The sequence below is a fragment of the Ascaphus truei genome, chromosome 2, assembly GCF_040206685.1.
Source record: "Ascaphus truei isolate aAscTru1 chromosome 2, aAscTru1.hap1, whole genome shotgun sequence".
NCBI lineage: Eukaryota > Metazoa > Chordata > Amphibia > Anura > Ascaphidae > Ascaphus > Ascaphus truei.
This window is the reverse complement of record NC_134484.1, coordinates 135,193,087-135,212,342: the sequence shown is the minus strand read 5'-3', so window position 1 is coordinate 135,212,342 and position 19,256 is coordinate 135,193,087. Positions and strand designations below refer to the sequence as shown.

The window sequence follows — 19,256 nt, the reverse complement described above, 5'->3', positions numbered from 1 at the left end:
GTTCTGGCTCAGCCCAACCCCAACACTGACATCACACCCGCTCCACAAATCAGATGCGGCGGCGGCGATAGCCGCCGGCGCCGCTCCTAATGGCCCCCGCTCCCCCCACATGGCCGCAGACATATGCGGCGGCGGCGGCGATAGCCGCCGGCGCCGCTCCTAACGCTACTATACGTCCCAGTGACGTCAGGCGCTGGTGGGGGAACTCCGTCAGCTGTCTGAAGCTGCTCCGGTCCCACCGCTGTTATTCCTCTTATGTCAGAAGCATACAGACTCCTCTGTCACCCTGCAAGTCCCCCTGCCCCTCCTCTGCCGCCGGGCGGGAGACTCCTCTGCCGCGGGGCGGGAGACTCCTTTGCCGCGGGGCTGGACACTCCTCTGTCACCCTGCAAGTCACCCTGCAAGTCCCCCTGCCCCCGGAGCAAACACACTCAAACACACTCACACAAACAAACACACATAATTACATACACATACCTCCGCACTACAGGCTATGCTCAAGATGATAACCCAACGATAACCAAGTCCCCCTGCCCCCGGAGCAAACACTCAAACACACTGACACAAACAAACACATATAATTACATACACATACCTCCGCGGATACACGGGCTGGAGACTCCTCTGCCGCGGGGCGGGAGACTCCCCTGCCGCCGGGCGGGAGACTCAGACAGAGCTCTCCCCGCTGGGCTCACTCGCGTACAGGGGAGCTGTTCAGCTGCCGTCAACCTCTGCGCAGCTCGCGCCGCGCATGCGCAGTAGTCATGGCGACCCTGTCGGATGCCACGCATGCGCAGAAGCGTCTGGCAGCGGCGCCGTTAGGTGATGTGAGGGGGTGAAGGGGGGTGATGTGAAGAGATGAAGGGGGGTGATGTAAGGAGGTGAAGGGGGGTGATGTGAGGGGCAGGGGGTGATGTGAGGTGCAGGGGGGGGCAGGGGGTGATGTGAGGTGCAGGGGGGTGCAGGGGGTGATCGGAGGTGCAGGGGGTGAGGGGAGTTGTAGGGGGTGAGGGGAGGTGAGGAGGTGAAGGGGGGTGATGTGAGGGGGTGAAGGGGGGTGATGTGAGGTGCCGGGGGGTGATGTGAGGTGAGGAGGTGTAGGGGGTTAATGTGAGGTGAGGAGGTGTAGGGGGTTAATGTGAGGTGCCGGGGGGTGATGTGAGGTGCAGGGGGGTGATGTGAGGTGCAGGGGGGTGATGTGAGGTGCAGGGGGTGGGTGATGTGAGGTGCAGGGGGGTGACCTGAGGTGCAGGGGGGTGACGTGAGGTGCAGGGGGGTGATGTGAGGTGCAGGGGGGTGATGTGAGGTGCAGGTGATGTGAGGTGCAGGGGTATATGCGAAGTGCAGGGGGGTGCGCATACATCACACATGCACGCACAGAGTCACACATGCACGCACACAGTCACACATGCACGCACAGAGTCACACATGCACACACACAGTCACAGTCACACACACACAGTCACACGCACACACACACAGTCACACGCACATAGTCACACAGTCACACGCACGAGGAATTCACACCTAGTGCAAATAGCTAATACAGGGGATGTGTGCCGAGCACGCACCTTCAAAGTCAAAATTTATTTGCGTTTTGTCAATGAAATTGTATTTTGATTTTTAATTAAAACATCACAAACACAATTTCTGTGACAAAAGTCAAAGAAGTTTCACTTACTATGCGCGTGCACAGCACACACAGCTTTTTTTTGTAGTTGTGATGTGCTTTGAGACCCATTGGGAGAAAAGCGCTATATAAATGAAGTTATTACTATTATCATGGTAACAAAAGCTGTAAATGTAAAACATTGAAAAACAAATGAGCAAATTCATGTCAGCTTGTAATCAGATTTCTATGAACTTAATTATCCGTTTCATACTTTACAAAGTGGGTACTTTGCGCTAACGTCTTTTATTAGAGGAACGAAAAATAAAAACACAAAGGAGAACGCAGATATAAGATTTTGACCTGCACCTCTTCCAATGGGGGCTAGGGCTAGGGGTGCAGGGAGGTTAATACATTACCATAATGGCTATGCTTGTTACTGATTTTGTATATACAGTACCCCCCAACACACTAGTTCCTGCCTTTTCCTTGTCTATACATCACCCACCTTCTATGTCTCCCTCACTGGGTAATGCAAGCAGCCATGTTGCAGTGCATGCTTTATCCCCAGCTCAGCTTGCTGCCCCTCCTCCTCCCCCCACAGAGCTGGGAGCAAACCATGCACACAGGATGAGGAGGATCTGCACTCCTCACTCCCAGCAGCAGCAACACCCGCCAACTTTGCACCTTGCCACCGCCTCCTTCTTGCATTCAGCCCCCTTGTCCTGCTAAACTCGTGATTATTACGGGTTTCAGGGTTTCCCCCCCTCTGCTCCCCCTCCTCGCCCCCCCTGGGGGGTTGTGAGCCGCTGTGCACAGAGGGTGGGGGATTACAGACCGTCGGACAGGACCCCTAGATGTGTCAGCCTGTGATTTCTGCAGCAGGGGGAGGAAACAGATCAAAGTGCATGGGCCAGGGCTTGATGGTCAGCATGGAGTGAATGCAGCAGCACTAGCAGCACCACCTCCTCCTGCACCTCCACCGCTCCTGATGGCTGCTGATTCTCTCCTAGTTTGAGAGACACGGGGGAGGAAGGAGATTCCCCGGCTTGTTGTTATCGTTTGCGTGTCCTTTCTCTCTCAGGGAGAAGTAACTTATGTGAGGGTCTTGGAGTAAGCACAGGTAAGAAAATAAGCCCCTTTGGTCCTCCCTTTCTCACTGCACTGACTATGTATGTAATAGTTTACATGTATGATACGTCTATGTATGATAGATTACAGTCTATGTAATGTGTAATATATAACACTAAGGAGCACAGCAGCATGCTGATTGTGTGATTGTGTGTGTGTGTGTGTATGTATGTGTGTGTATGTGTATATATATATATATATATATATATATATATATATATATATATATATATATATATATATATAGATCTATATATATATAGATCTATATCTATATATATATGTGTATATATATATATATATATATATATATATAGGCATGTTGCTGTGTTCCTTCCTCTGTATTATTCCTCTTCCCTTTTGCTGTTGGGATCAGGAAATCCTCAGACTAGGCCATGCATCCCACCCCTTATTCTTCTGTCCTGATCCAGCCCTCCGGAAAACAACCTCCCTTTGGCCACATGGGGTTGAGGCTGATTCATGGTGATTATATGTTTGTAAGGAGAGAGGAGCTGGAGGTCAGTGACACAAAATTAGGGGCAACTTTTCTGCCCTGGTGTAACTTTGCGTTTTATACCATGTTGCCTTTGCTTGGAACAGCATCATATGGCCCTGCAATAGATCTTATAGACCTCAATGCGTTGTCGACTTTTCTTGCACTGGGCTGATTGTTTGCTGTTTGCACATTATTAATATTATCTTTTATTTTGTGCCAACTTATTCAGCAGTACAGTGTGGGAGGGAGGACAGTAACATTGTATAACATAAGAGTACGTACGTAGCGACAATAGGAAAGAGGCCCCTGCTCTGAAAAGCTGACAATCTAAAAAGGTGGGGAGTGGAGACACAAGGAAATTGTGTGTGGGAAGTTGGTCAGCATGGGTATACTGTAGGTAACTGAATATAAGTAGAGAATGGTATCGTGTTGGCCTGTAGAATGGGCAAACAAAAGTAGTGTAGAAGCAATGCCTATAATGGCTAAGGCTGCGTTCATTATAGTGCTGAGCGCGCGGCGCTTGCCGATTTTACTTATTGGAATCTTAAGGCTTCGGCCAGGGTGGCGCTGAGCGGGAGCGCTCACACTGGCCGCTATGAAACACATTGAGGCAATGCTCGGCGCTTAGCTGCTTGCAGAGCAAGGAAATTTAGAATTTGTCGTCCGCAAGCGCGTCGTGAGCGAACCAGCGCGCACCAAGACGGCTATAAATCTCCCGGCCGAACAGGGAGCGTGACGTAATCGCACATGAGCGCCATTGTTCTCGCTTCCTCTTGGCCGCAGCCTAATGCCTCGTCTAGGGTGGAAACAGGCGTGCTGGTGATCCAGCGCTGCGCCCTGCTCGTCCGGGCGATTCCTGCCCGGTTAGGTCCTCAAGTCTGGGGGCGCAGCCATGACATCACGGAGCTGGTTTGCTGTCATTGGGCGAACCGCTCACGTGACGCGCTTGCGAGCAGCAAAATCAATTTTGCTTGCTCGGCAAGCGGCTGAGCAGGCTCGCCTGCCCGTTCACGCAGGCCATTGTCGCAATGTGTCCAGCGTGCGCACGCCCGCTCGGCACCACCCTGGACGAGGCCTAACACTCACATCCCCGCTCACGTGGCACTTGCGGGCGTACGCTCTCCCAAGATTGGCGCTTGGGGAGACAAAAAAGAGAGAGAGAGAGTTTGAAGCGCACTCAACATGCCCCCACGCACGTGCTTGCAAAATAGACAGGACACCCGGTGCTCATGCTTGGAAAGTTGGTGACTTCACCGCTCTCAAGCATGAGTGCGGTCAGCGCCAGTGGAGACGCAGCCTAAGGCTTAGTCCATAGACATTGAAGCCGTGCGGAGGCGCGCTGAGGGAGAGCAGTGCTTTCCCTGGCCTTAGAGCGCGCGCCGTCCGTGGGCGTGTCTGGGGGGCGGGCCAGTGACGTCACGGAGCTGGTTCGCCCTCATTGGGCGAACCGCTCACGTGACCGGCCCTGCGCTCCCGTGACCGCCAAAACTAAAGATTAGGTAAGACACACGCTTCCGCAAGCGTGCGGAAGCGTGCGCGAGCCCCTGCTAAAGCCGCTCTCATTGCGGCTCCAGGGGCTCACTGTCAAGCAGCAGCACGCTTCAGCACGGCGCTGACCATGCCCGAGGCCTACTCTGTGCATAAAAAGTGCAAAGCTTTCAGGATCACAAAGGTCCCCTTTTCAGGCAGATTTATTTATTTTACCAAAAAGTAATAAGCTTGCACTCTTTAACCATGGGTTAGCCAATAGGTATCGCTTCTACTTCAGTTTGTTTATGTGCTACTAGGGTGAATAAAAGGAAATAAGTCAGAAGTGTTAGGTCACCTTTTTTAAAGGGTTTTGTTTTAGGGAACTTCTAAAGGTAAGGCTGAATATTCATAATTCTCTTGCCACTGCTCATCAGTACTAATATCCCCTCTCCCTGGGCTGACCGTGTCTGCTGCCCCCCCGATATCTGTATCATATTAGTGTTCTCTGCATTTTACAGTGTGGTTGTTCAGTGACTGTTTTGTTAGCGCTTTAAGGAAGGGAAATCCTTGTGCCTACAAATTAAACGTCACTTTGTTTACTGATTTTATATATATATATATATATATATATATATCAAGATCACACGTCACATTTTTATTGCCACGTAGGGCTCAGCAAGAAATTATATATATATATATATATATATATATATATATATATATATATATATATATATATATATATATATATATATATATATATATATATATATATCTCTATATATCCAGTGGTCGACAAATCACCAAAAAATCTACTCGCCACCTAGTACCACACGTGTGCTGCTTGGGCCAATAGGAGCTCGCCAAGATGTTAAATCCACTCGCCCGGGGCGTGCAAATGTATAGGTTTGTCGAACACTGTATATATCTATATTTCTTGCTGAGCCCTACGTGGCAATAAAAATGTGACGTGTGATCTTGACTCTGTCCCTAAGAGGTTAATTGTCTTGTGTGGGGGGGAAATAAAGCCTCTAATCCTGCTTTTGACCCTCTTCCACATGAATAGTCATAGAGAAGGAGGAGGAAAGGAATTCATTCATAAATCCCCCTTGGCCCCCCCCCCTTCCATTCTTGCATACAAGTGGGCTGCTGTCCATTCTGATGATAGCTGAGAACAACTGCTTGTGAAGAATCAGTGGCCCCTTTCTTCTCATTGCTTGATTGAAGACGACAGCAAGAAAATGTTTGTGTGCATGTATACACATATATATTTATAATGTATGCAGCTGATGGGCGCTCTAGCCAACAGCAGTTATAATAGGGTGCTCTGTAAACCAGTATACCAAAAAAATGAGCTGCTGTATTATACAAAATAAAGTCCGGATGACAGGCACACGCCAATTTGTAGATTTATGCTATTCCAATCAATGTTTCGGCTGCCAGCAGAGCCTTTGTCGACTGAAAAGGCTCTGCTGGCGTCCGAAACGTTGATTGGAATATAATAAATCTTCTACAGAATGGTGTGTGTGTGTGTGTTGATATATTATTGGGGAGGCCTTAATCCAGCAGTGTATCGCCAATGGCTGAAGATGATGGATATATAAAATTAGCCTTTTTGGTGGAGTCTTGTACAGGAGAGGAAATATTCGACCTCCCGGTTTAGTCTCGCCCAGAATGCTTGCCCTTCACAGGTGCTTGCTGTTGTTTTTTCCCTGGCTTCCAACAGGTTTCATTGGAGTTGCCAGCGGAAGTGCTTCCTCTTAGTCATTTTCCTGTAGTCTTCAAATTTCATTGCTTGAAGCTTTTGTTTATTTATTTGGGTTTATAATGCCCGGGCTCCCCACTTTGATACTACGTCTGGGTTTTAGGGTAAATAATCTCTTTCGCCATAATACATCTCAAACCTGATCTTGAAAAGTGAAGTATGCCAGATTGAATTGCAGTTTAGGGTTATAGTGTCTTGACAGGTATGAGTCAGAATAACGTGTGCACCATTGTTGTGGAGACCACAACGGCTTCAGGAAAGCAATGTATATTCTTCAGCTGCTAGACTTACAAAATAACTCATTCTGCCCTGTGGGGGAAAAGGGACGGTCGGCTTAACCCTTTCCCTGCAGAAGGGATAATCAAGTTTATGCTAAAAAGTAGTCCCCATTTATATGACCTAATTCTTTACCTAATTTTAAGTTCAAATGTGTTATGTGCAGCACAATTTTAAACAGGGATATTGGCATAATGTTTACTTTGCGTGACTTTTTAAATGAATACCTATAATGTTTAAAGCATATGTCTGATTTACAAGCGGCTTGTGCTTAATGTCCGCCATGTTTTTAACATCTATCTGTAGAAATTGCTCAAGCCCGTGAGTGTGGAAAAAAAAAAAAAAAATCTCTATTAAGTAGAAACAAGTTGATATATTCTTTACTTGGATTGTAATCTCTTCGGGGCAGGGTCTCCGTTATCATTTACAGCCGCAATTCTCCCCATTGTTTGTCATTTATTTACCCTTTATTGTGACTTTGTAAAGCACTGCGTACAATGTTGGCACTGTAAAAATAAAATATGTACCCCACAACCAGCTAGTCGGGCAATAACGGAGTTTGTTTTACCCCTAAATCTGTCAGCTGCCTGTGAAATTGGGTTCCGTGACTTCCAGTCTCCCTAGATAACCCTTTAGTCTCACCCCTTGGAGTTGTGAAATGGCAGAGGGGCATATACTGCTGTTGACGTTGTTGCAAGGTTAACCTATTTTGGCCGAAAGATTGAACTACCTGACCCATACCTATGAGAAGAAAACACATATAGAAATGAATCAAATAATTTGTTATATTGAATGTGGATTGGGGCTTCTTTTACCGTTCTATACTGCTGTTGAACCGAGTCCTGTCCCAGAACCATAGGGGCAGTAAATACAGGCCTTTCCATATATAGTATGTAGGCCCTAGTCCTAGTCGCTGCTCCTGTCCACTAAGCCAGGGGTGCGCAAACTTATTGAGCTGCGCCCCCCTGCCCGGGAGCCGTGGCGTTCGCGCCTCCCCCCCTCTCCAATGACTCGGCGTCAAATGACGTCGCGGGTCATGTGACATCACGTGACCCGCTGCGTCATTTGACGCCGCGTCGCGGAAGACCTGGCAGAGAGCAGGTAAGTGAGTTACAGAGGCCTCACGCCTCCCCTGGCATTTAATTTAAATGACGTGTGAAAGAGCGCGGGGCCTCTGTAACTGCCCGCGCCCCCCTAAAAATTCTCCCACCGCCCCCCCTCCCCCCAGTTTGCGCATTGCTGCACTGAGCCATCATGGACAGGGTTAACCTCATCAGTAAAAGACTTCAAAGACCTGGATATCTTCAGCACCTCCCCCCTGGATCTATGCTGTGTAGGTCTATTTGCTGCTCCAACTGTGTTCACCTCAGATGCTCTTAGAAACAATACCCAAGTCGAGTCCCAGCAAAGGTGGCAGCCGTTCGCTGATGTTACAGCTGCTCTGTTATTGGTCTTGGGTAAAATATTTCAGCTGTAAATTGAAGCATTTCCATCTTCACACTTCACCCTGCACTCAGCACTACCTCTGCACAATCCCACTTCTTCCCCAACGCCAACAAGCAGCTCTGCTTCTTCTCCCCCTGTTCCTTTTTTGTTTCCACTTACCCTTCCTTATAGAATGTAAGCTCCTACGGGCAGGACCCTCCTTACCTACTATAACAATGTAAGTTTACGTCTGTCATTTCATTGTTTTCATCCTCCAAACCTATTGTACAGCGCTATGGAACATGTTGGTGCATTATTAATACACAATGATAATAAATAATCCCCCAGGCACTGGAATTTGGTTGCCTACTCCCATAGTGGGGAATCCCTGATTATCTGCCTACTTGGAACTTCCTGACTTGCACAACTGTTTCATATGTTAAAAAGTCATGTGGAATTTAATTTCTAAATCATTTCAAGTATAAAAATGAATTTGAACCCTCTCTGCCTGCACTTCAAGACAATGTGAATATTTCTTTAAACACTTGTAGTAATGGTGACCTTTTTGTTGCGTGTTTGAGTTTTGTTTTCTGCCCTCTGAGAAACATTTACGGTTACACCTTGTTGATGTTCTGGCTTTGTGCTTTTGTTTCCGCCCAGGCTGTGTTTGCTCTATGCTTGGACGCTTGGCTTTTTTCCCTCGCTCATTGTGCAAGATTAGTTATTCCCTTTGACTTGACACCTTGTTAACCTTTTTTTATTTTTTTATTTTTTTTTTTTAATGTGAAATAGATTCACTTTTTTTTTTATCATTTACTTATTTCCTTGCATTTAGAATAAATTTCAACATATCCTGCTCACTGGCATTTGTAAAATGTCTGCACATTTTTCTAGAGGTAAAATTAATTGTAATAATCGTGTATGGCATCGCTGACAAATTCCTCTGCAGTTTTCTGGTGCCAAGAAACATTGGTGCTGTGTAAAACAACTTTTTCACAGCCTCTCTCAAAAAAAAAATCGCATTTCTATAAATTTCGTGGTTTGTAATTTTCCCGTGTCCCTTGCAAATTTCTCACAGCTGCATTCTTTGCTTAGCTGTGTGTTCACATTTGATATTCTGAAATATTTGTATTTCTATGGTGGTAGCGGTTGCTGAAAGGCAATTGGTCTTAACATTTTCATATATAATGCTTAAGCGAATGTTAAACATCATAGAAAAGCTGTTATGTTGTTTTTTTCCCTTTATTTATAAAATATTTTACCAGGAAGTAATACATTGAGAGTTACCTCTCGTTTTCAAGTATGTCCTGGGCACACAGTAAAACAAATAATACATGGTTACAAGTACAGTTACATAAATGAACAAGGTATACATTATATACAAGACATTGTGTGCACAGTTAAAGAAAATATATATTATGAGCGCATGAAACAGTTACATTCAGTCTTGTAGGTTTATTTTTTTAAATCTGACATTCTGCTTATAAAAGATTCCACCTTTTTAAAAGATGAAACTGAGTGACACAGGCCTAGTTCACACTGCCTGCTACGCGACGTGCACACGCTTACACGTTCGGCACTCTTTGAGGCTAGTGGATGAGAGTTGTCACACTAGAAACTGCTTGTAGCTGCAAAGTACAGCGTTGACGCTGCAACATTTTGCCGCCACAACCCAAATTGAAATTTCGGACTGCAGTCTCGTCACGTGAGCTGGTTCAGCCAATAAAGGCGAACCAGCTCCGTGACGCCCCCAATCGACGCGAACCCAACTCCTGCAGCTAGCTCACAGATCGCTGGGCTGTAGGAGCGCGGCGGAGGCGCTCACAGAAGCGCGTGGTCGTAGCAGGCAGTGTGAGCTCGGCCTTATATATGTATTTGTTGCACGGCTTTATACATTGTTTTTAAAACTGCACTCCACTCCAGCCTCCTTCTTTTGGGAATAGTCTGAACAATGGAGTTTCCTGAAGTAGGACTACATAGATTCTATACCAAAAGACCCATTGGTTAAGAATGAGGAATTTGTCTTCCAGGATGCCAGCTGGAACGTTTCCTGTTTGTGTGAAGGAACAGTGACCATTTGTCAGCAGCCATTTTAACCACCCCAAAAATGAAATTACATTGGGGGAGGGGGGAAATATCTGCTGTACAGAATGGCTTCTGGGGGCAAGAATGCAGTCGCCATAAACCTGGTGACCACCAGGATCAAGCAATCTTAAATAATAGCTCAAATTGGAGCAGTGCAGCTTTGATGAGTAGGTCCAAAATGACTCTCTAGTTTCCATGGCACTATTACATTCATGCTGGAACTTCCCTCCCTTTTCAACCCGTCATTCAAGTTTCTTGTTTGACTAAACCTGTTCATGCAATCTGTACTGCTCTGCTGCTTCTGATCTGTTGGGTAGGAAGGGGAACTATGGGGATTTACATATCATGTTTGACCCGTGGTAATCCACAATGTGAGCCTTTTTCATTTCCCAACTGTGGTACAAATGGGTCTTTTGAGAAAAGACAATAAAGGTGGAAGATAAGGATGGGTCTTATTTGATAATTATCAAATGAGCGAAATCTCGGCTGTGGTTAGAATGCGTTTAGGTAAATCAAGGTTGTATTTTAGCAAGATGGCACTTTAACATGTTCTTGGAGTGTATATTCATATAAAGATATTCAGTTGGTGGAAACTGATAATGTTTAAGAGTCAATTATTAACCACCAGTAATGTGACCCGGTATCTGGGGAAGTAGTCGTAGCTTCTCGTTCTCTCCCACGCTCAGCTGTTGTGACTTCCTATTTGCCCACATGATGGGGATTTTAATACCAAGAATTATCTCGGGGACCAGGGATCCCTGCATCTAAAATTAATGGTTTTAAAGCTCTTTTTAAGCTCTTATATGAGCGTGCAATAGTAAACTCCGTAACCAGTGTTTCAATAATGCGGTGAGTATATGCAAATAAGAAAATGACTCACTCGGTGTACCGTGATTTTTTGGGTACTGTCAGTGTGCTCCTCCAAGCGAGATCAGCAGAGAAATGGAGTAATCAGGCAGTGCAGCTGCCTTGGAAAAAAGTGTAAACCGGAGTGCTCTCTTCCCGTACAAAAATACTTTAATGGCACCTAAAAACAGCAAGAGAAACCTCTTACGCGTTTCACGCGGCTAACCGCGCTTTATCTACAAAATGGGAATTCTGTTTGGAACTGATTCAGGGAGAGGGAAATAAGGCAAAGATAATCTGAAGGCCAAGGGTGGCCATTGAGAAATGATGCTCTGCTTTAACCCAGTCATTGCCACGGTTTTCAGCAACGTTGCAATGAACTACATGCCTGCAGGGTTAATATACTCTCGGCAAGGGAAATACACCCCAGCCTTTTTCCTTCAGCACAGTGTTTGCAATGGTTTGTTTTATTGCAGCACGGCCTGGTTTAATGCCCACCAATTCTCATTGACCTGTTTTGTTTTTGTTTCCATACAGGAGGGATAAAAGGGGAAGCAACCAGGTTGCCTTTGTCAGATATGCAAAGTGGACGACACTTGTGTAACACAACCTAAAGCAAATAGATTGACTTTGTTCTTCATGCCCTGAGAGAGGACACATAACCTGCAGCAGTAAATGTATTTAGACCTCTCTGGGGCAGGTTTTTTTTCTGTTGTGAATAAGTCTACATGAAACAGTATTCAACTTATGTGATGGGGACTTAAGTGATAGAATTACTGTCATTTTGTATACCATAATCTTGCATGAAAAGTTGAATTGGCTCCAGGTTCTATTTTTCACTTGGTGAAGAGTTAAAGCAGCAAAATTTGAAAAAGCTTTTATTTTTATTTTTTTGTGTTAAAAAAAATACTATAAAACTGATTTATTTAACTCCTAATGCCATTTTTAATGATTTTAATTATTATTATTATTTTTTTAAATGTAGTGATTCTTTGTTTGCTACTGCAACCATTTAGAAAGTCATATCCACTTCCTCTTTTGAAACTGGCTCTGAAATGCCTATTTGAAGTCTGCCCTTTGGCAACAAAGTATCACAAACTGATCTGTTGCTGTGCTCCAAACAGCTGACTGTCTATTGCTCTGAAAGCAGTACAAATAATGTGTTACACTTGGTAATATGATGTTACATTGTGTGCCTAACAAAATGAATGCAACATAATGTGGATTCTTAGGCCCGGGCCATAGAGGGGTGAGGAGATCCGAGCCGCGCTGAGGCTCGCCTGCTGAAATCTGCACGATTTCATGCCCATGCAGGCGAGCCAGCAGGCGGGGGGAGACTGAGGGAGGCGGGGCAGTGACGTCGCTGAGCCAATCGCCCGTACGCACTGAGGTCGACGTCGTCGGCGCCGACGTCACGGCACCGTGACGTTGACGCAGCTCCGCGCTGATTGGATGTTATCAGCCGACAGCGAGCTGAAAAACAGCTTGGCGCTCGGCTGAAAACTCCAACTCGTCAGCACGCCTGAGGATGCTCGCGTGAGCCCCCTCTAAAGGCATCCTCATTGAGGATGCAGGGGCTCAGCGCGGAGCGTCCGCACGGCTCAGCACGGCCTGTCCTTCTATGGACTCGGCCTTACAGATGTATAGCAGGAGCACCAAACGATTGCTGGCTTAGGTAAGAATGTAGCATTATACATGGTCACATGGAGGAATGTACTATTGCTACTTTAATATATATAAGTTACTGCTCTTCTGGTGTGAACATTGCTCTGCAAACTGTAGGAGACAGAATTGCGTTTGAGACGGTAAATGTGGGTGTTTTGCTGTATTACACCATGTTACGTTTACATTCATTTGAGCGTTGAATTGTTTCTTGCAGCCCTTTGGCATAATGGGTCTGGCAGTTGTTGGAAAGTAGAAGTTTACCTCTGGTAATGCACTACTGTTGAGCTGATAATGCTTCATAATACGTGCCAAATTGTTTGTTTTTTGTTTGAAATCCAGAGAATCTATTGTCACAATTTTATAGTGTGTTCATGACCTTTTGTCTACTCAAGATTCCAGTATATTTTGGAACATACCTTTTTGTAATGTTTTAGATTGCTTTGCTGCATATATCTTTTTAGAAACATTTACAAAGTCTGCTTAGTTGGTGTCAGTTTCATATTGTATTTGTTGCAGCATAACCATTACAGTATAGGACATTCTTGAAAAATTAGATCTCTCAATGTATTATTTCCTGGTAAAACGTTTAATAAATAAAAACATGGGGTGGGCAAATAAAAAAGGCAAATCTGGTAAAAGAGGCGGGCTGACGTGGCACTCAAACCTTCTCCCCCCACCTGTGTGCCTCTGTGTAACACGTACGCGCGCGCACACCCACACTCTCCTCCCTTCCTTCCCTCACACAATTTTAGGCGCTCAGGATTTTTCCATCCCTGACCATTACATCCCCAAAATATATTTTAGTTTTCTTAAATAGATAAATCCTACATGACGTGTTCCCGGGACGTGCAGCGCATAGAAGGATCCTCCTGCCATCATAGGCTAAGGTTACATCAATGTCCGTTCTACATGTGCTATGCATGCAAAATGTATCATTCTTTTAACATATTCATTGTTTGAAAACAATGGATCTGCCTTCCTCCAGCTGAAGTCCAGTTATTAATAAAGTGTGTGTAATGGAATGATTGTGTACTTTCGCGTTTGAAAGAGAGAACTTGAATTGGAGCAGGAGTGGAGTGTGGATAGCTTTGCCCTTGCTTGACCCTGTATTGGAGCAGGAGTGGAGTGTGGATAATTTTACCCTTGCTTGTCCCTGTATTGGAGCAGGAGTGGAGTGTGGATAACTTTTGCCCTTGCTTGACCCTGTATTGGAGCAGGAGTGGAGTGTGGATAATGTTACCCTTGCTTGTCCCAGTATTGGTCAAATGAACAGTGACATGTTGCACACCATTTAGTAAAAAAACAAAACAGTATTACCGGTGCTGCTGGCTCAAAGGGATACCTGTCACAAATATCCAAGCTTGAACTGTGAAAAGGAAAGATCCAGCGCTCCACGGATTTGCAAAAGTATCAAATTTATCGCGCCATACACAACGACCGTTTCGACCTTAGTAGGTCTTTTTCAAGTGAAAAGGCCTTTTCACTTGAAAAAGACCTACTACGGTCGAAACGGTTGTTGTGTATGGCGCAATAAATTTGATACTTTTGCAAATCCGTGGAGCGCTGGATCTTTCCTTTTCACTGTCCCTGTATTGGAGCAGGAGTGGAGGTTGGGTAACTTTGCCCTGGCTTGTCCCTGTATTGGAGCAGGAGTGGAGGTTGGGTAACTTTGCCCTGGCTTGTCCCTGTATTGGAGCAGGAGTGGAGTGTTGGTAACTTTGCCCTGGCTTGTCCTTGTATTGGAGCAGGAGTGGAGGTTGGGTAACTTTGCCCTGGCTTGTCCCTGTATTGGAGCAGGAGTGGAGTGTTGGTAACTTTGCCCTGGCTTGTCCCTGTATTGGAGCAGGAGTGGAGGTTGGGTAACTTTGCCCTTGCTTGTCCTTGTGATTCCTATCGGGCCTGGATTAATGTGAGGGCCCATCTCCGGGAGGAGGAAAATGAGGCAGCAGAGGGTGCAGTTGTTTACCGCTCTAACAATCACAAGTTTTAGCCTGCCCGTTAGTATCTGTGTCTTCTGTAATCCTTGCATAGTTAAACCATGTGTTAATATTCCAAGACTAACTGGAAGGAAAATGTGAAACAATATAAAGAGGAATTTGAGAAGTGGAAGCCTTATTACCGGGATATTTTTTGGGGGGAGGGAGTGGTTGAGTGATTTGTCTAAGGAAGAGAGAATACATCATATGATTCATTTTTGTTTTTAATTCCTTTTTAGCAAGGCTTGCAAAAAGCATGAATTTTCAAAGGTTGCAAAGGCGTAACATAAGCTGCCTGAACTAGAGAAGTTTGATAAAGTTAATGTTGCCTTTTTTTGTAGTCCATAACATTGCTTTTCCTCTCTCCTTCAATCTTTGACTACTTTCACTCTGTTTACCCACCAACACACCATCGCCTCTGTTTGATATAGTACTCTACTACGGTATATGCAGGGGTTGAAACATATTCTTCTGTACAACGGAGAACCGCAGGAGCCATTTATCCACTGCAGGGAAATACCACAGCTGCTGCAGAACCTCTTTAGAAGCAGTACTGTTAATCACAGCTCTGCAAGTCGCCTCCCACAATGCCTTGCATAGTGCTGTAACAGGTTATACAGATTGTGATGGTAGGCGTAAATATGGCTCTTGCTAATTAAGGTCAAGCCTGCCATTACCCCTACCTGTCAATAATACACTGGTATTATGTTATGTGTATTATAATGTATTATGTCTTAGGCTGCGATTATACCCGATCCGGGAGGGCGCACGCGCTGCCTTAGGGCGATGCACATGCCCGAAGCCTGCGACAGGGAGGCTTGGCCATGATGTCACGTGAGCGGTTCGTTCTCATTGGCTCGTTCTCATTGGCTGAACCGCTCACGTGACGCGGCTGTCGGTCGGGAAAATTAATTTCTCAGCTCTGCTCTAAATTCGCTTGCTTGGCCGTCTCGTTCGCGCGTGGTCACGCACACTTAGTGCGCGTTCAGTGGAAATCTTTTGTTTTGCCGTCGCCCGGCCGCATTTGGTATAAGCACGGCCTTAACCTGGTCCCATCACCTCAGGGACAGTGGTTAATTTTTTTTGCAAAAGTGACTGTTACCTTTCACTGTAGCATTTTGTATGTTACTCTTTTTATGTTGCATCTCTACCCACCAATCGTGCTGGGCATGTAGACAGTACCTGGCCCTGAATGTTTCAATGATGTGGGTTTAGTGTATAAAAAGGGGTTGAGGGAGACCCCTAGCAAGCCATCAGAGTTGCAGATGTTATTGCTGTTACCGAAAGAAGCTGCAATGTCCACTCCTGTGCTGGTGTCAGGCCTGGAATCCTGTTTCAGAGGACATTGCAGGAAGAGAAGGACAGGGGAAATCTCTGCAAGGAGGTCCCTGCAACCAGGTCGGCAGGGTATCCCCAGTTTTCCCCGGTTGGGTATGTGTTGTCTGTTTATATGTCAGTTGTGGATAACTTTTTTTTTCCAATAAATTAATTTGATAAACTCTTGTGTTTCTGTCTGGCGAGTTGATCCCTGGTATTAGTCCTGGTCTCCCGTGACACACATGTAGCAAGACTTATGGTTTGTCTTGCCGGGGCAGGTCTCTCAACTGTGGCCCGGAAGGATTCACATTGTGGGGGCGGGGGGGCTGGATTCGGAAGCATGGCGCCCCCCCACCTCCTGAAGCGTGATCGCAGCAGACACGGTCCCCAGTGCCGGGTTCTTTTGCTTTCTCAGCCGCAGTCCTGGGGACGGAGAGTCTTGCCACATATCTGGGGCTCAACGTCAGCAAGCTGGTGAGAGCGCGCTGCTTCCGAATACTTTTTGCTAAAAAGCTTCTGTTGGGTTTAATGTTTTGTCCCTCCTATGACTAAAGTAAAACATGGTAGTGGCTTGTTTAATCACATGTAGGTAATTGGTACCTCTTTGTTCAACTTTTAATATGTCCGTAGGCCTAGTAACTGAATGCATTGGAGTATTTTGATAATGTTTACCTAATCCCTTTAGTGATGACTACACTTCCATAGCTAATTCCTTTTTTCCATGGTGTAACATCTATCTATTTTTTTAATGCTGAGTTCATGAAAGTGATTATAGTAATTGTAACATGCTGAAAAGTCCTGTAGTATTTATATGGGCACTTATATGCAGTCAATGTCCTCTCCGCCATAGACCGAAGGAAATGGTCAAATGAAGTATATATGCATTCTGAGGCTTAAATAAGAGTTTACAATTGTTAGCACACTAACATTTGTATTATTAAATGAATGTTATGACTAATAAGCTGCATATACATTAGTACATATTGGTGCTGTTGGTTCACTCTGCTTAGATTGTAATGCACTTTTAAAAGGTTTTCAGGAGGAAAAACTAGTCCGGAGCAGCAATTGGTTATGGTGCAGGATCCTTGAACAACACCACCATGTAGTAAATTCAGTTTGAATATAGATTCTAGTTGCCTAATCCATTGCTTACAGTTCCTCCACTATCGCACTGCTTTATTTGCAACCTTCAATCTTTACCTCTGGGGATGCCCTGCTTCCCAAGATGCAATTATTTTACCAGTGCAATTACTGGTGTTTCTGAAGGGGGTTTCAATGGTCGTCCAAAGTCAGGAAACAATGGTGGTGTGGCGTCCTATTGGCCCATGGGATCTGCAAGATTTGCAGGCCATTGTGTTTCACTGATCACTACACCCAGTAAGTATCTCGTAAGTAATACGGTTGAACTGCAGAGGACTCCCTAGTTACAATGCTGTAAATAGACATTTAGACAATAGACAAGGGGGTGGGTGGTTGGCAGGAGAAATAGACCAGACAACATTTTTTGCTTTAAGTCATTTCTTGCCTCATTGAATTTGATATATATATATATATATATATATTAAATTATTATTATTATTTATGTTTTTGCTTCTTTGTCAGTAGGCGAGGCCTATATTGAGTGCTAACCGTGATTTTCTTCAATGTTAATAGTTAATAGGGTGTATTTTCTAACAGATCTACACCTCAAGGAAGCATTGGTTACACTTTAAAGCATAACCTTTATGAACCTTTGCAAACCTGCAACCACAACTTATTTTTTTTTTTTTTTTAATCTTTTTTTGTTAACAATTGGAACCAGGGGGTCATCTACATCTTAACCATGTCAGTTTTTGCTCTGGGGACAACCCAGTTCCTGAGATTACTGTCATGTGATGTCACATCACATTGTATGTATTTATTGTATTGTATGTCTTTTATATAGCGCCATAAATATACATAGCGCTTCACAGTTGTAATACATGTTGTAATCAAATAAATAACAAATATAAATAACAGGTCATGGGAATAAGTGCTTCAGACATAAGAGTAACATTAAGGAAGAGGAGTCCCTGCTCCGAGGAGATTACAATCTAATTGGTAGGTAGGGGAACGTATAGAGACAGTAGGAGGGAGTTCTAGTAAGTGCGTCTGCAGGGGGCCAAGCTTTATGTATCATGTGTCCAGGATTATCCACAGTGCTATTCATATGCTTCTTTAAGCAAGTGTGTCTTAAGGTGGGTCTTAAAGGTGGAACTAGAGGGTGCTAGTCAGGTATTGAGGGGAAGGGCATTCCAGAGGTGCGGGGCAGTCAGTGAGAAAGGTTTAAGGCGGGAGAGGGCTTTAGATACAAAGGGGGTAGAAAGAAGACTTCCTTGAGAAGAACGCAAGGGTCGGGATGGTGCATAGCGAGAAATTAGGGCTGAGATGTAAGGAGGGGCAGAGGAGTGTAAAGCTTTAAAAGTGAGGAGGAGAATGGAGTGTCAGATGCGGGATTTGATCGGAAGCCAGGAGAGAGATTTCATGAGGTGAGACGCAGAGACAGATGTAGGAAAGAGTAGAGTGATTCTGGCAGCAGCGTTTAGGATAGATTGTAGGGGAGACAGGTGAGAGGCAGGAAGACCGGACAGCAGGAGGTTACAGTAATCGAGACGGGAGAGAATGAGGGCCTGAGTCAGAGTTTTAGCAGACGAGTAACAGAGGAAAGGGCGTATCTTTGTGATATTGCAGAGGAAAAAGCAAAAAGCAACAAGTTTTAGAAACATTTTGAATGTGAGAGGAGAATGAGAGAGCGTAATCGAGTGTGACCCCTAAGCAGCGTGCTTGGGCTACTGGGTGAATGATCGTATTTCCAACAGTAATGTGGAAGGAGGTAGTAGGGCCAGGTTTGGGAGGAAGTATAAGGCGCTCTATTTTTGCCATGTTAAGTTTCAGTCGGTGGATGGCCATCCAGGATGATATTCCAGAGAGACATTCAAAAACTTTGGTCTGTATAGCGGGTGTAAGGTCAGGGGTTGAAAGGTAAATTTGTGTGTCGTCAGCATAGAGGTGATATTTAAACCCAAAATATGTTATTAGGTCACCTAGAGAGAGTGTGTAAAGAGTAAAGGGAAGGGGTCCCAGGACAGAGCCCTGGGTTACCCCCACAGAGAGATCAATAGAGGAGGAGGAGGTGTTAGCAGAAGAGACACTGAAAGTACGATGGGAGAGGTAGGA

At 45.2% G+C, this 19,256-nt stretch overlaps 1 protein-coding gene across 2 annotated transcripts in view; it reads left to right on the top strand.

Moving 5' to 3' along the window:
• The first annotated feature begins 2,214 nt into the window (after positions 1 to 2,214).
• The window catches only part of YES1 (YES proto-oncogene 1, Src family tyrosine kinase), a 55,301-nt gene continuing 38,259 nt past the window's right edge, over positions 2,215 to 19,256 (top strand). For both annotated transcript variants that reach the window (XM_075585249.1, XM_075585250.1), the window contains exon 1: positions 2,215 to 2,732. The gene's annotated coding sequence lies outside the window, so the exon portion shown is untranslated. The remainder of the gene's footprint in view (positions 2,733 to 19,256) is intronic.